At 39.1% G+C, this 17638-nt stretch overlaps 1 protein-coding gene across 1 annotated transcript in view; it reads left to right on the plus strand.

The window, feature by feature from the left end:
• Nucleotides 1–17638, plus strand: part of UBE2D1 (ubiquitin-conjugating enzyme E2D 1) — a 37156-nt gene that overhangs the window by 384 nt on the left and 19134 nt on the right. The window lies entirely within an intron of this gene.

Raw genomic sequence — 17638 nt, forward strand, 5'->3', positions numbered from 1 at the left:
GAGTGCCGGGGCCGGGCCTGGGGCAGCGGGGCGGGCTTCGGCTCGCTGCCCACGCTGACCCCAGTGGTGGTCCCAAGAGACGCGCTGGGAGGGAGCGTGCAGGGAGGATGGGCTAGGGCGGGGACCGGGGGCCAGAGATGCCGGCGGGGCCAGCGGGCACCCGACAGGTGAGGTGGGAGCAGCGACAGGTCCCGGGTGCTGGAGGTGCTTGGAGGCAGGGGGTCCGATGTGCGCTCATGCCGAAGCTGCGCCCGGGGATCCCTGTCAAGAGAGCCTTTTCTGTCTCCAGACCTTCCCAGAATATGTGCCGCTCGGCTACTGTTGGATTTTGCCTCACACCCGGCTAGCTTTGGCCCTTGTCATGCTGCTTTCTTCATGCTGTTTCTGAAGCCTGTCCTCTTTTATGATCTTGCCTTCCCGTGCTCCCGGGAGGGCATGGAAGGTGTGGTGGGCCTGCAACCTTTCTCTGCGGAGCTGTTGGGTTTGTTCTTTCTCTCCTCTGCGGTTGGCTCTTGCTCAGATGCCCGAATGGGCTGGGAAAGACCATTTGGGGCCGAGAAACCAGGAGAAGCCTCCTGCCCTTTCTATTTTGGTGCCTCTGCTGCTGCCACTTGAGGTCACATAGCTGTAGTGAAAACATAGTTGCTGATACACAACAAGATGACCTCCTGGCTGTGATTCATGGTGAGTCAAGCCAAGCAAGTTTTTTTTTTTCCTCGCCATGATAAACTTATATGTAAAGTTTGAGACACAACAGAAACTGTCACAAATTTAATAGTTACATGCTTTGACACATGGGTATAGAATGAGGAAGAAATGTGTGTATACATTAAACAAATATGTGTCCGTCCCAACTCAGTGTAAAGAATTGTTTTCTCTTAAATGTTTTTTGCTACCGTCTCTAATGTGAACATGTTACAGACCTGAGGTTGGGGCGTTTTCTTTCTGTTCACTTTGTTTCTTGTTGGGTTATTTGGTCTGTTCATTTTCACAAGTTTTAGGCTTTACTGTTATGGTTCACGTGGAGAACACTGAGAATTTGTTTTTTTTTAATGGGAAGTGCGTTCAGCAAGTTAAGCCAGCAATGGACAGCATATTTTGTAAAGGATTTCAGAAGAAATAGTACCAAAAATTTTTTTTATCAACTTTTTCAGGCACGAATCAATAGGGCAGTGATAGGCAAGTATACATTGTATTCTCAGTCACCATTGATGTCATCTTCTGGTACAGAGGACAGCAACTTTCTGACCCAGCCAATTTGGTGGTGGTGAAGGGGAGGGGTCAAATGATAGATCTGAGAAATCTGTTATTTTTTGTGCCTGTTAAGGTTACTCTCACTGTAAAGCACATAGCTAAAATCAGCATGTATTGATTAATATGTTTTCTGATTTGAAGATAATGCAGTTACACACTTTTTTTCATATACATGATTCTAATTTTGAAACCCCACTCAGCATCTTTGCCATGCCTTGTGTACTTTTAAATGATGATGTAATGTTGGCTCACATTTGAGGTAAACACACATTTTCCAAGCAAGTCTTAAAGTTCCATTTCCTTCTTCCATAGTTGTGAGAGTTTTTTGCAAGACTGCATGTACAGTAGCTTCAAATAGTGTAAAATTTGTCGACAGTAAGTGGACATTCAAAGAAAATGGACACTGTTAAGTGTCCTGGGCAGTTTATCAATCTCCTTGCTGAGCCAATGTATTTGGCTTATAAAAATATGGCACATACCCAAATTATATTTTTAGTCACTATTATTATTAGTTTATAACAGAGTTGTCTGGTTAAAAAAAACAAAACGGGGATGACATAGCATCCCATTTCTCTGTGTGTCAATCTTTGGCTTCCCTTCTCTGTTACCAAAAAAAAGTGACTTGTACAGATCTCTTTCCCATTAATCACTTGTTCAGACCACTCTCAACTTTAGGAAGTATTTTGTTTGATTCTCCACATTTTCTCTTTCTTTACTACCTTCTTGATGAGAAGTGAATTCCAGGGGAGGTGTGCTGTTTGCCATATAAACAGTTAAGTTACAGAGCCCTCTTTGATATCATCAATATATAAATTCTTTTTGAATCTTCCGTGCTTCAACAAAAGAATCCATGTTATTAACTTTTGGCCTTTCTTTTAAAATGTATTAAAGTAACACTGTCAGGTAAGGTCATTGGGTTGCAATTTTCCTGGGCCTACAGTGGCAGGCTTTGGAACTGTGCAGAACCTTAAAGAACTTTCAGGAGTGAAAGGCAGGGGAACAGCTTCTAGCGTAGTACATCAGAATCAACCATGGGACATTTCAGACCATCCCCACTGTTGTAGTCCATGAGGTTGCAAAGAGTTGGACACGACTGAGCCACTGAACTGAATGAACCGCTGCTGTAAATGGAGAGATGCTGGTGAGTCCCTCAGATGGGCTGCCGTGGAAAAAAGGTCGTGAACCACTGACTGACATTCTAGTGTACTCACTGTTGTTCAGAGAAGGAGCTTGAGGTCTGGAGTGGAGTGCTTTGTCCAAGTTAATCTCTTAAGAAGTGATTTGGCGTGTTTTAAAAAGGTCATGACTTCACGGTTTTTCACTTCATAGGAAAAGATGAAAGATGGTTGAATTAAATGTATTTGTATGAATATACAAAGCATGTGGATATGAGTGCTTAAAATATATTTCTATGCTAAGAGTATGCTAAGTAATTTAATACTCTAATTTAGACATCCAGTGCCAGTTTTGCATTTCAGCTCATAAATTCACACACTCTTTCCCTATTTTTAGATACAGTGGAAGATGTTGTCACAGTCACTTAAATCACCAAAGGGAAAAAATTCGAAGAAAGTCTGAGGAAGGATACCCTCAAACATGTCTGAAAAAGGAGTATAGTTTTTCAGGTGGACATTTATTATTTTCCGGAATTAATTCTGAAGTGTTTCTTCTTCTTTATTCTTTTCTTTTTTTTTTTGAAGTTTTTCTTCTATCAGTGGGGCTTCCCTGGAGGCCCAGATGGTAAAGCGTCTGCTTGCTAAAGCGTCTGCTTGCAATGCGAGAGACCAGAGTTCGATCCCTGGATTGGGAAGATCCCCTGGAGAAGGAAATGGCCACCCACTCCAGTACTCTTGCCTGGAAAATCCCATGGACAGAGGAGCCTGGCAGGCTACATTCCATGGGGTCGCAAAGAGTTGGACACTCTCTCTCTCTTCTATCAATACCAACTTTTGTAAACATATTTTGGAAATCATTTTTTAAATTGCAAATATCATAGTCCTAAATGTCTTGAAAACCAGAAAAAAAAAAAGGAAATTCTAACACAGTTATCATCTTAGTATTTTCCTTCTAGATTTGAGTTTTGCTTTGCAAATATAGCAACACAGATGACTGTTCCTCAGTGTATATACACTTATGTCAACAAAATGGAATATTTATATTTTTAATTTAATTTCAGTTTAACTTAAAATGTATATATATAATATAGATTAAAATACAACTTTATAAGTGTTTTGAGCTGTTGAATTTTTTGATTTGTACAATTTCAGATTACACTGATTTTTGTCAGTCTAGAAAACCTTCTGATACTTCAAAATTGCAACAACAACAACAAGCCCCAACAACAACAAAACCCCAGCCTTTTGTGGATGAAACATCAAATGGGAGAAGAAGCTATGGTTTCTATTCCTGGCTCTGTGACTTACTAGCTTGTTTCCCTATCCATACAGTTATGCTGCTGATAAGTAAAATTGGCATGTATGACATATAATGGTTACTGTCTGCTAAACACTGGATTAAGTACTTGACATATATTAGTTGATTTAATCATTAGTGGACCCACGAGGTAGAAATGATTATTATCCCCATTTTACAGATGATGAAACTAAGGCACAAAGATGTTGAGTAATGTACTCAGAATCACATTCTGTAATTGTAAGTGGCAGCGCTAGGAGTCCAAACCAGACAGTTGGCTCCAGAATCCATGCTCTTAACTATTTCGGTATATCCAGATGGACTCACATCTTCTATCTGTTGTACTTAAATTGAAGGACATAGAGTCAAATGAATTTATGGACATGTTTTGCAAACTGAAACATTCTATACAAATGTAAAGTGGTGTTATAATTAATACCTTGGAATATTTAATCATCTTCATAGATACATCACTCAGTGTGTTGACTGTGCATTGTAAATTTCAGCTTTAAAGTGATGTGCACTAGACCAGTTAACATGGTAAAAGAATAATATAACTTTATCTTTGTTCCATAACTTAAAATTTTTCCCCTGTGAAAGAATTTAGGAAAAAATGGTTGTAATTCATAAATGTTCTGTCAAAAGAAAATTTCATTGTGAAGTTTTTTTTGAGAAAATGTTTTATGAATTAATCTAGCTGTTAGTTCCTATAATGGCTTTGAAAAGTAGTCAACAGTTCAGATATGTTAGAAAGATTTTCAGATTATAAGATTAAGACTCCAGGTTTCTTCCATTAAAAAGGATATGACTTAAAAAGTTTTAAAAAGAAGGAACACAGTATTTGTGCTTCTTGGTAGATAAATGGTTTGCCTTGAGATGAAAGGAAGAAAATATGCTTTTTCTAAAAAGACACTGTATGAATTTTTCTGCCTTTAAATCTTTGTAATTAAGTTCAGTCTTTCTTTTGCCTCCAGGATCATGTATTTTTTCTTCCTTTATCATAACAAAGGTGTAAAAAGATTAGATAACCTATCCTACTTTAAAAGTTCTGAGGTTCCTTCTCCGTGGAAATAAATAGCATAGATCTAAATATGGCAGTTTATGCCTATTTTAGGAAGCCAGGCACATACAAAAACTAAACCTAGCAGGATGTGGGATTGCCTCCAGCAAAGCAAAGTAGCATCCTTATTCATTTTATTTCCCCGAAATACATGTAGAAAACATATTTAATGAACACCACTAATCAGAATGATCAGTTAGTAATACTTTCCATCAAACTGAGCTAATGGTTGTCTATAATGAATTGGCTCCCCCTTCCCCTTTTTGAACACTGGATAAATTGAGAGTATGTTTAATTAAAAATAAGTATTTAAATATTTATCCTGTCTCCTCTTAACCCTGTATGCTGGCTTAAAAAATACTGGATTAGGGCTTCCCTGGTGGCCCAGTGATTAAGAATCTGTCTTGCAGTACAAGGGACATGGGTTCAATCCCTAGTCCAGGAAGATCCCACATGCCTTGGAGCAACTAAGTCCATTTGCCACAACTACTGACGCCCATGCACCTAGAGCCAGTGCCTGCAACAGAAGAAACCACCATGATGAGAAGCCCATGTACCACAATGAAGAGTAGCCCTTACTCACTGCCACCAGAGAAAGCCCACTCACAGCAACAAAGACGCACCACAGCCAAAATAAATCTTAAAAAAAAAACACAAAAAAACTGGAATATTTAATATAATCCAGATTTGCAGGTTTGGGTATTGGAGGGAGCCTCAGGGCACCTCAGAATTATTGAAGGCAAGACAGTTTCTATTTTTGTTGGTCTAGATGGCCTCTGAGAAGCTGAGGGTTTTCCCCCCCAAATTTTACTTGGTTCTGGGCAGAATCTGAAGGTTTAGTTACTTACATTAGACAGTAGTAATAGATAGGCTCTTATGTTCCAGGAGCTGTCCTCAGTATGGGGAGGAAACCACCATGACACACTTTATCTACCACTGTGGGTCGAATCACCACCATGCTCTGCAGCTTCCTGTCTTGCCTTTTCGTGGATGTTGTCCCCACTCTTCTCTATTCATATTATCCTGTTTGCGTGGCTCTTCTCCTTCAATGACAGCTTATTAGATTCCTACTCTCTTTTCAGATTTAGGAAAGCCTTTCTATCTGGGGTGAGGTGGGGGTTGATTCCTTCACCTTTATTAGCAGTAAAATTAACCCAACGGTTTTCCCTCCAGGTTGCCACCCTCATTTTGTGAGCAGTTTGGATTGCTCTAGGGCATCACCGACTCAATGGACATGAGTTTGAGTAAGCTCCGGGAGCTGGTGATGGACAGGGAAGCCTGGAGTGCTGCAGTCCATGGGGTCACAAAGAGTTGGACACGACTGAGCGACTGAACTGAACTGAGAGGGAACCCAGCTGAGGTGGTGACCTGGGCCTGTTGTTCTTCTCTAAACCCGTAAAACTCTTGAGGGTGTTTTTTTGCTTCCCCCAAGTTTTAATGTGTTATATTTTCATTTAGTTAAAAATACTTTATAATTTACCTTTTGATTTCCTTTTTGGTCCTTGAGTTATTTAAAAAACATGATTTATTTTCCAAATAATTGGGATGTTACAGAGCTTTCTGTTACTTACTTCTAACTTAATTCCATTGTGATCATAATATATGTTATTTGATGCCTTTAAAATTTTTGACCTGTTTTATGGTCTTTATTTTTTACTTACACAATAATAACATCCTTCTGGCATTCAACATAGATTTTGGAATGAATAGTGTTTAGTGATTTCTAGTCTTAATTTTGCCCATCTCTGGTTGGCATCTTTTGTTTAATTGCTCAGTTGTGTCTGACTCTGTGACCCTATGGACTGTGGCCCACTAGGCTCCTCTGTCCATGGGATTCTCCAGGCAAGAATACTGGAGTGGGGTGTTGCTATTTCCTTCCAGGAAACCTTCCTGATGACCCAGGGATTGAACCCCAGTCTCCTGCATTGCAGACGGGCTCTTTATCGTCTGAGCTACCAGGGATTTCTAGTCTTCATTTTGCCAGTGTCTGGTTGGCTTCTAGGCTATGGTCTAAGGAATGAATGCACCTTGCTGATATTTTAATGTTTTCTTGCACTTTTATGAGCTTTCAGAACAGGGGTGACAAAATCAGTTTAGTGGATCACAAACAGCAGCTTTAAAAATAGAATAGAAAATATTAGTGCTTTGGATATAGTAATGGTGTTTCATGAGACCTTAGTTTTAGTTATGTATGTGTGTTCCTGTGCATGTGTGTTATATGTACTAGGTTGTGGTGTATAATCCTTTTTTTTTATTAGTAATTGCTGTAATTAAAGTTTCAAAATCACTGTCCCATAGCATAAGATCTTTAGGGAAGATCACTATTGTCGGAAATACATGCCATATATTTATGCATCCATGCATGGTCAGTCGCTCAGTCTTTGTGACCCCATGGACTTTAGCCCACCAGGCTCCTCTGTCCATGGCATTACCCAGGTGAGAATAATGGCATAGACTGCTATTATTCCCTTCTCCAGGGGATCTTCTTGACCCAGGGATCGAACCTGGATCTCCTGTCTCCTGCATTGGCAGGCTGATTCTTTACCACTGAGCCACCTGGGAAGCCTACCATATATTCATACATATACCTATATGTGTACATATATACAGAGAGAAAGCCAATGAACCCATATACATACATACAAGCACACATACAGACATACACGTACACAACACGTAAAATGTTCTAGTCTTGGAACATTTCTGATAACAAACTGTCAGTGCTCATTATTTTCTACTACAAGTAGCAGCATTTTATAGTCACTGAGGTACAGCTGCAGTATTCAAGAATAGTACTGGGTGATACTAAGAGAGATTTCTTATCTTATTATGAAAATGCTTATTAAGTGCCTACTATGTGCCAGTTATTAGGGATGAAACTGTAAAAATGTAAATATTGGTAGATAGGTTTATGTTTTAAGTAGGCTTTGAGAAATAGGCTGCTGCCTTTTTTTCTTTTTCCCTGAAGCATATCTTTCTTGGTTACTATGAAATAAATGATAACTTTTGATAATGTAGCATTTAAAATGATCTTTGTTGCATGTTCCATCATGTGTCAAAATTCTATTATGTATGTAATTTCCTATCATGTTTTTCTTGCTTTTCAGAGTGTCTGAACACAGACGCTCTCAAAGCTTGTAAAGTAGTGTTCATTTCTATCCGTTTATAAGGGAGAAGCCTCCTGGGAAAAGATAATAAGAATTCCTTTTCATTCCTTCATTCGTCACACTTTGGTTTCTCTTGAGCATGACTGAAATGTGCAAATGGCCTTAATTCAGTACTGGAGCATTGTTGGCTTTAGTGTCGATTGAAAATAATGTGCTCTAGTTATTACAGCCTTGAGATGAGTATTGTTTTGCAGTAGGAAGAGTGCTTAAAGTGGAAGTCAGATGGTCTGAGCCTTTGTCCTGGCTTTCGCTTTGTGACCTTGGCCAAGAAACTCATAGTCCTTATTTTCTTTATCTAGAAATTTAGTGGGTTGAACTAGGTAACTACAGTGGCCTTTTCTGACTTGCAATTTTCATCACATTTAACTAATATTATGTGCTGTTTTCCTTTTGTCCTGCAAACAGCAAAAATGGTCATAAAAATAAATACAGAGCAGTGGTACTGTTTTGCTGCTACATGAAACTTGAATTAAAATTGTATTTTAAATTGTCAGAATTGAAATAAATGTGGGGATCTTCAGTTCAGTTCAGTTCAGTCTCTCAGTCGTGTCCAACTCTTTGCAACCCCATGAATCACAGCACGCCAGGCCTCCTTGTCCATCACCAACTCCTGGAGTTCATTCCAACTTATGTCTATCAAGTTGGTGATACCTTCCAGCCATCTCATCCTCTGTCTTCCCCTTCTCCTCCTGCCCTCAATCCCTCCCAGCTTCAGGGTCTTTTCCAGTGAGTCAACTCTTCACATGAGGTGGCCAAAGTATTGGAGTTTCAGCTTCAGCATCAGTCCCTCCAATGAACACTGAGGACTCATCTCCTTTAGGATGGACTGGCTGGATCTCCTTGCAGTCCAAGGGACTCTCAAGAGTTTTCTTCAACACCACAGTTCAAAAGCATCAATTCTTCATCACTCAGCTTTCTTCACAGTCCAACTCTCACATCCGTACATGAACACTGGAAAAACCATAGCCTTGATTAGACGGACCTTTGTTGGCAAAGTAATGTCTCTGCTTTTTAATATGCTGTCCTTATGTTGGTCATAGCTTTTCTTCCAAGGAGCAAGCGTCTTTTAATTTCATGGCTGCAGTCACCATCTGCCATGATTTTGGAGCCCCAGAAAATAAAGTCTGACACTGTTTCCACTGTTTCCCCATCTATTTCCCATGAAATGATGGGACCAGATGTCATGATCGTAGTTTTCTGAATGTTTAGCTTTGTGTATAATACAAAATTAATGAGTCTCTAAATATATATTACCTTTTGATTAAAGAGCATTTATTTGAGATGCAAATAAGATTTACTTCTCTTTTTATACTTATAATGTGATTTTCTCATTCCATTTAGCACCCATCTGTTTCACAGGTATCTTTTGTACTTTAAAGATAATTTTAGGACTTCCCTGGTGGTACAGTGGATAAGAATCCTACCAATGCAGGGGACATGGATTCAATCCCTGGTCTGGAAAGATTTCACATGCCACAGAGCAGCTAAGCCTGTGTGCCACAACTACTGAGCCCACAAGCTGCAACCACTGAAGCCCATGTGCCTAGAGCCTGTGCTCCACAGCAAGAGAAGCCACTGCAATGAGAAACCCAGCATGCACTGCAAGTAGAGAATGGTCCTTGCTCACTGCAACTGGAGAAAGCCTGTGAACAGCAACAAAGACCCAGTACAACCAAAAAAAAAAAAAGATTATCCATATATTTAGACAACTGCCTTACACAACTGCTTTACATATAGTAGATATTTTAGATTCAAATTAATGCATTTATGGAGCACCTTATGTATATAAGGCATATGCAAAATATGATAAGAAGATGTATGGGAAAGCAAGGTATGAGCAGTATTATCTAAAAACTTTTAAACTAATAAAGATATGAGATGTATCACAACAACTCGGATACTAAGGAAAATACACCATACTTGAGCATAAAGGGAGTCAAAGGTGGGAGAGGCCAAATTTATTTGGGGGAGATCAGGAAAAAGTCTATGGAGAGGATAGAATTAGATATAGGTTTGGAAGATTGGGTAGCATTTTTTTTCCTATTATAAAAGAAATCCATGTTTATTGTAGAAAATTCAAACTGCAGACTAAAAAAGAGTAGAATGGGATTTCCCTGGCGGTCCACTGGCTAAGAATCCATGTTCCCCATACACGGGGCCCAGGTTCATTCCCTGGTCAGGGAACTAGATCCCACATGCCACAACTAAGACTGAGAAGAGCCAGATAAATAAGTAAATATTAAAAAAAAAAAAAGTGAAATGATGGTGTTGGTTAACAAAGACATGGAAACCAGGTTCATAGAGGAAGCTACAGAAATGCAAGCACTAGAAAGTACATGACTTATTTGGAAAGGAATAGATAATCCTGTTTTGGGGGGTCAGAAAATAGTACGACCTTAACACTGTGGAGGGCCTTGAATACCTGTACTGACAAGTGTTAGCCTCTCAATTGTGTCTGATTCTGCAACCCCATGGGCTGTAGCCCACTAGGCTTCTGTGTCCATGGGATTCTCCAGGCAAGAATACTGGAATGGATGCCATTCCCTTCTCCAAGGGATCTTCCCAACCCAGGGATCGAACCCAGGTCTCCTGCATTGCAGGTGGATTCTTTACTGTCTGAGCCACCATGCTGACAAATGTGTTCTTAATGCAGGAGTTGGTGGATACCATTGAAGGTTTTTAAGTAAGAAAGTAACATTCTTAATCCTATTGCTAGATATACATTCTTGCCCTCATAGAACACAGATTCTTTACCGTTTATAGATTTGTCACAAAAAGGGATGTATAGAGTGCCATGTGAATATAGCAGGGACCCTTTGGAGGGTTCAGGGAAAGCCCCCTTAAGGAAATGATATTTAAGATGTGACAAAGTGATTGTGTGTGTGGGGGGAAGGGGGGTGGGTCGTGATTAAGAGTCTTCTGTCTAAAAAGAAGTCATGTTTGAAACTAGAGACAAGACAGCATTTTGGGGAAGTGAAAGTCATTATGACTGATACAGAGAATGATTGGGGGAAAGTGGTTGCACATGTGGGGCTAGAGAGGGGACAGATCCTCAAAGTCATTTTAAGGATTTATAAATCTTCTATTAAGGCTAATGAAAAACATTGAAAAGGTTTGACAGGGTACTTTAAGATACTTTGACCACAGAGTGTTGGTAGAGAAATAGGTTAGTTAAGACTTTATTGCACTGGTTCAAGTGAGGTCCAGGAGGGTCTGAGCTAGCCTGATGGCAGAGGACATTTGGAAAGAGGGATATATGAGAAGAGTTGTAGGATGATTGTACCACCCGGCCTTTTTGAGTTGGTCTGACCCACCACACCTCCCTGTGCTTGGCCCTTCTAGTCACATCTCAGGCTCTGGGCCTTAGAGTCTCTACAGACTCTTTGGTCTACTGCCCAGTCTGATCCCAGATTCTTTAATAGTGTCTCCCTGGTTCAGACCTTTGGCTTGTTATTCTGAAATGTCTCTCTGACTTTTCTCAGAGTCTTCTGCCCTTTGGACCTCAGTTTTTCTACATGATGGGCCTCTTCCTGGGACATTTCATTGGGAGGATTTGGACTAAAGGGGAATCTGAACAACCTGGTACTGGTTAGTGTAGAGGGGGATGGGGTGTGCAGGAAGGAAGGAATCATGGTGATCCCAAGGTTTAGAGTTCAAGTTACTGGAATAAGTGCATTTTTACCATAATCTTCATAAGGTGGACTCAAACACAGTTTTTACTGGGATACCTTGAATTTGTCAAGATATATTTTTATTTATGTAAGTCCTATGGTGGAAATATTATGTATGGTGGTGGTTTAGTCACTAAATTGTGTCCAATTCTTGGGACCCCATGGACTGTAGCCTGCCAGGTTCCTTTGTCCATGGGATTTCCCAGTTGAGAATGCTGGAGTGGGTTGCCATTCCCTTCTCCAGGAGATCTTCCTGAGAAAATATTATGTATGAAGTGAAAGTCGCTCAGTCGTGTCCCACTTTTGCGACCCTGTGGACTGGAGCCTGCAAGGCTCCGCTGTCTGTGGAATTCTTCAGACTAGAATACTGGAGTGGGTAGCCGTTCCCTTCTTCAGGGGATCAGGGATCTAATCCAGGTCTCCCACATTGCAGGCGGATTCTTTACCAGCTGAGCCACCAGGGAAGCCCAAGAATACTGGAGTGGGTAGCCTATCCCTACTCCAGTGGATCTTCCTGACCCAGGAATTGAACTGAGGTGTTCTCATTGCAGGCAGATTCTTTACCAGCTGAGCTACCAGGGAAATATGTATAAAGGAAGATTATTGAGTCTTTTCTTTAAAAGGAAGTCATGTTTTAAACTAGAGGCAAAATAACATTTTGGGAAATTGAAAGTCATCATATTGTGGTACTGTAGAGAGCACTGGGGGAAAGTGGTTACAGATCTGACTGAGACTGGCTAGATAATGTCCCTAAATGACCTCCAACATTTATTCTAAATTGTGCTCTTTATAGTTCAGACTCAATAAATAATACTTTGATGCAGCAAAGTCAATAGTGTCATTTCTTTCTTCATCATCTTTTTGTGTGGGATTTGGCTGTGATATCATCATTTTTAATAGATAGTCTTTGCCAGAGATACCTGATCCAAAGAGACAGTGAAGCAGCCAGGACCTTTTTATTGAAATTAATTTGGTTCCTCTAACTTAATTAATTGGATGTCGTCAGCATTTTGAAGTCTTCCAGAAGGAATCTTCATGGTCTAAAATACTTTTTTTTCTTTTCTTTTAAATTCAAGGGCTTGGAGAGGTTCTGTATTCAGAGACATTTCTGAGAATTGTTTGACATCTCCTTATTGAAATAGCTCTAGTCAACTGGATAAGGAGATCAGAGTCTGAACTGAAAGCCCATGAATTGTTTATTTACAGACAAACCAAATATAGCTCATATATCCCTTTAGAGACAACATCAAAAATGCAATCCAGTAAGAATTGGTGTCTTGTTTTAGGAGTTTTGAGATAAAGATGGTTGTGTCACATTAATTAATTGCCTGTTGAGCCAGGATTTTTAAAATAACACTTTCATATGCTTTGGGTTCAGTAATTTAGATTTTGGACTGTTAATCAGTTCCTGTGCATGGGCTGCTAATGTCTTTTACGCATACCCATTGGGGTATATATTTTATCTATTATGGAGATTGAGACCTTCTGAATGTTGAGACTAGAGAACAACAAAGCATTTTCAGTATGGTCAGCACACTTTGTTGGAGAATATTTACTGCATCCTGTCATATTAAGGATGATGGTAAATAAGGAAACTCTGACTTGTCAGCTTTCCTTCTCCACTGTTCAGATTGGGCTCTTACCCTTCTGAGAGCTGAGAGATTAATGAGGCTTCTCTTCTCTTACATTCCCTTCTTTGTTTCCTTTTGTTTGTTTACTCTCTTTGAATTAGGCTGCCTCATCTACTTTTAGATGTTAAGTCCCTTCGAGGCAGGGACTGTGTCTAGGTTGGTTTTATGGAGAACACTCAGCATATTGTAGGGATATTATAAACATGCCATCTGTGCCAATTTAAAATTCAGTTTCAGGCCTCTCAGTACTTTTCTTTGTGTCTGGTTGGATGTACAAATCTAAACTAAAGTAGAGGTGCTTAGCCGTGTAAGGCTGTATAAATTCATTAAGTACATGTTTTTGTGGACTCATAGTGCTTTTATAGTGCTAGTCATAATTCAGGAACAGTATCTTGTAATCTGCCTTTCATTGCTGTATCTTGTATTTTTTTTCGAAATTTGAATACCCTAATTAATTTTTTTTTTTTAATTTGAGTGTCAGATTGGAATAGAAAACTGCTTCATTGACTTGGACTATTTTGGGGTATACATTCACCACTTTGATATTTATTGCATAGTCTCTGTTTAATTATAACATTAGTTTGTTTTAGGAGAAGGCAATGGCACCCCACTCCAGTACTCTTGCCTGGAAAATCCCATGGACGGAGGAGCCTGGTGGGCTGCAGTCCATGGGGTCGCTAAGAGTCAGACACGACTGAGCGACTTCCCTTTCACTTTTCACTTTCATGCATTGGAGAAGGAAATGGCAACCCACTCCAGTGTTCTTGCCTGGAGAATCCCAGGGACAGGGGAGCCTGGTGGGCTTCCGTCTATGGGGTCGCACAGAGTCAGACATGACTGAAGCAACTTAGCAGTAGCAGCAGCAGTTTGTTTTAAGCTTACTTTGTCTCAAAGAAGACAAAAGATGAAACTATGTATTTCAGTTTTCAATTTAAAAAGCCACCAGAAATGAAATGAAAGATACACACACAAAACATATGTATACACAGTGTGTTAACTATAACGAGTTCTTTTCATATATAGACTTACAGCTATATATATAGTCTCATTATTTGGTGACCATCTTTTACATTATGTGATTTCTCTCTGTGTAACTAGCAGTAGAATTCTGGATCATGGTATATTCCTGTGTTCACCTTTAATGGTCACTGTCAAACTTTTTTACTAGCGGCATGTGAGAGTTCCAGTTGCTTCACATCTTTGCTATCATTTGTACTTTTCTTATAGTTTCACCATCCTTTGAGGGTTATAGTGACATAATATTTTGGTTTTAATTTGCATTTCCTCGATGACAAATGAAGCTGGTGCATGTCGGCCAGTTGGATACTCTCTTTTGTAACGTGCTTATTTGTCTGTCTTTGAAAAATTGATCTGTAGGAATGTATTTTTTTAAACATATTCTGGATTCAAGCCTTTTGTGAGATATATGTATTACAAGTATCTTTTATTTCATGGTTTACCTTTTCACACTTTTAATGTGTCTTTTCTGTGAACAAATAGATGTTGTTTATTTTAATCAAGTTCATGTTTTTCTCTTTTTTTCTTATAGTTAATGCTCTGTGTGTCTTATTTAAGAAATCTCTGTCTCCCCCAAGGCCATGAATACATTCTATGTTTTCTTTTTAAAGTACTACTACTTTACCTTCCATATTTAAATCTATGACCTATTTAGAATTGGTTGGCTTTTTTTGATAAGTTTGAAATGGAGGAGATCAAGTCTTTTTTTTTTCCCCTACATTTTTTCCTCAAGTTGACCTGGCAGCATTTATCAGAAAAAAAACTTTCCTTTTCCCTCCACTAAAATGTCACTGTCTTCAGTGACATTCTTTTAATTTTTGAATTCCAAGCTTGCTATTTTCTTTCCATTTTCAGTAACATTGTTGAAGTAAAGTAAATGCTAGTAGTACCACTCAGATGTCAAACACTATCCCTTTTGCTTCTACATCAAAAGTGTTATTTGTTTATTCAAAATAGATCATATCCTAAGTTGGGTTTAAAAGATATGCTTTCCATTTTTTAAACATGCAGCTTTCTGTAGTGAAGTTTTGTAGAGCCCCGGGGAACACCAATCACATTGAAATCTATGTGAATGGTGCCACTTAGAGTTGGTGCACATGGCCTATGGGACAAAATGCAGCAGCCCTGAGTGCTGTGTTTAGTAACTGGAAAATTAAAAAAGAAAAACTATTACCTTTTTCTGTGCGCCAGCAATCCACATTTTTAACAAATAAGCATTATTTGTGTTCAAGTATTGTGATGTGCCACAATTTTAAAGAAGTGGAATGAAAAAAGAAAACAAAACTCTGAGGTGATTTGTGTGGCTGTTCAGAATTTACTAGCTCTTATAACTTTTTTAATGTTTCACATTTTAGTTTATTTTTTATCTAGAAAATAGTTTGTGTCAGACAAGATATTTTATACCAGTTCCTTTCTAGATCACACTTTGTGTCCTAGGAGAAACTTTCCAGGACTCCCTTGAGTGATCTAAACTTTAATGGACACATTCTGGAGGTGACCGTTGAGGCCTGTAGCTACTCTTATATATATATTTTCCTGGAGACATGTAAGGCTCCAGAGGACCTCTTTTATATATCTTTTAAGCTATATCTAATGAAGTTACTTTTCTCCACAAATAAGTTCTCCTCAAATTTCATGCCCCGGTTTTAATCATCAGCAAATGTGCCTGACTAGTGACTTGTGAGGATTTTTTTTATTAACATCATAATCTTATACCATTAAAAGAAATCTTGAAAACATTGGGAGTGGAGTTGGGATGAGAATGTAAAATCAAAATCATGACCCCTATTAGGAAGGATATGGAAGTGCTTCATTCCTGCTAGGCTCAGAACTTCATTCCTTGGTACAAGTAAGAAAAAAAACCTCTGTTGGTGCCACAGACTGTAGCTCTGCTGTGGGTATCTCTGCCACCAAGGATCGCTGGTGACTGGCAGACAGCTTAACTTTGAGACTAGGTCAGCTCAGCACAAAACCCTAACTCATCTTGGAAAGGCAGCCCAAAGCTATGTTCTCAAAGTAGGTCAGCAGCATCTTAAATAAATAATAAGGATGGAATATTTAAACTTTTGAGGTCTTCCAAATCAGAAGAACCACAACAAAAAATGTCTAACAAAAATTTTGTGTGGCTTTAGACATTTCACTAGAATATGATATATTCTGTAAATTGAAAATAGTTGTCATGGCAGCATATGTTTTTGATACCTTAATGATGAATATTCTTTAGAGATGCATTTCTAGATGTTGTTATATGTTATTTAAAAGGCTGCCCCTGCCTTTTTAAGTGACCTGCACTGTTCTCTAACACCTGTTTTTAAGATTTTTTTTTTTATTATAGGCAATCTACATAAGGGAGCATTGATTCTGATTCTGTTGTCAAATCTAGTTAGTTGCATTTTGGAAAAAATAGAAATTTGAGAGATTTATGCTCTTCTGATCACACTGTTTCTTCAACTGTATTAACTCAAACAATATCAAGCACATTATGTGAAAGGCATTGTGCTAAGTATAGTGGAGGAGATCATGAATAAATGCAAAAAAAATTTCTAGTTTTAAAATAATATTCTGGTAGAAGAGGAGAGGAAAGGAGAAAATTAGTATTTCTTGAGGTTCTATTATACATGCTAGGCATTAAACTACTTCAGTTACATGTTTTCATTTAATTCTCAATGTGGCAACCCACTCCAATGTTCTTGCCTGGAGAATCCCAGGGACAGGGGAGCCTGGTGGGCTGCCGTCTATGGAGTCGCACAGAGTCGGACACGACTGAAGCGACTTAGCAGCAGCAGCAGCATAGTTCTTCCAGTGATGTCCTCATATGAGGCCTTTGAGCAAGGGGTTAAGGGAGTTGCCCAAGGTCATGTAGCTAGTAAGGGTCAGTAGTAAGGCCAGATCTGTCTCCAAACCTCTTGTTTTTAAAGTGCCCATTGAGAAGACAGCACTGTTACTGTTAAGAAGAAGGGGTAAAATTTGGGCATAGGGAGATAGACGGAAGGTTGTTTTAGGGGAGGGAAAATTTTGAAGGCCAGAAAACTTAGCCATGTTCAGCGAACATTCAGGTACTCAGGCCAGACCTGACTACATGGTTCTCAAATTTTTGGTCTCAGGAGCCCCTTATATTAAAAGCATTGAGTGCCTCAATGAGCTTTTGTTTGTATAGGCTGTATCTATTAGTATTTACCACATGAGAAATTAAAACAGAAATATAAAAATATTTAGCAATTTAAAAATATCAATAAACTCATACAGTTAGAACTGGACATGGAACAACAGACTGGTTCCTAATAGGAAAAGGAGTACGCCAAGACTGTATACTGTCACCCTGCTTATTTAACTTACATGCAGGGTACATCATGAGAAACGCTGGACTGGAGGAAGCACAAGCTGGAATCAAGATTGCCAGGGGAAATATCAATAACCTCAGATATA

This window comes from Bison bison, unplaced genomic scaffold, assembly GCF_000754665.1.
Source record: "Bison bison bison isolate TAMUID 2011002044 unplaced genomic scaffold, Bison_UMD1.0 scf7180017864126, whole genome shotgun sequence".
NCBI classification, from domain to species: Eukaryota; Metazoa; Chordata; class Mammalia; order Artiodactyla; family Bovidae; genus Bison; species Bison bison.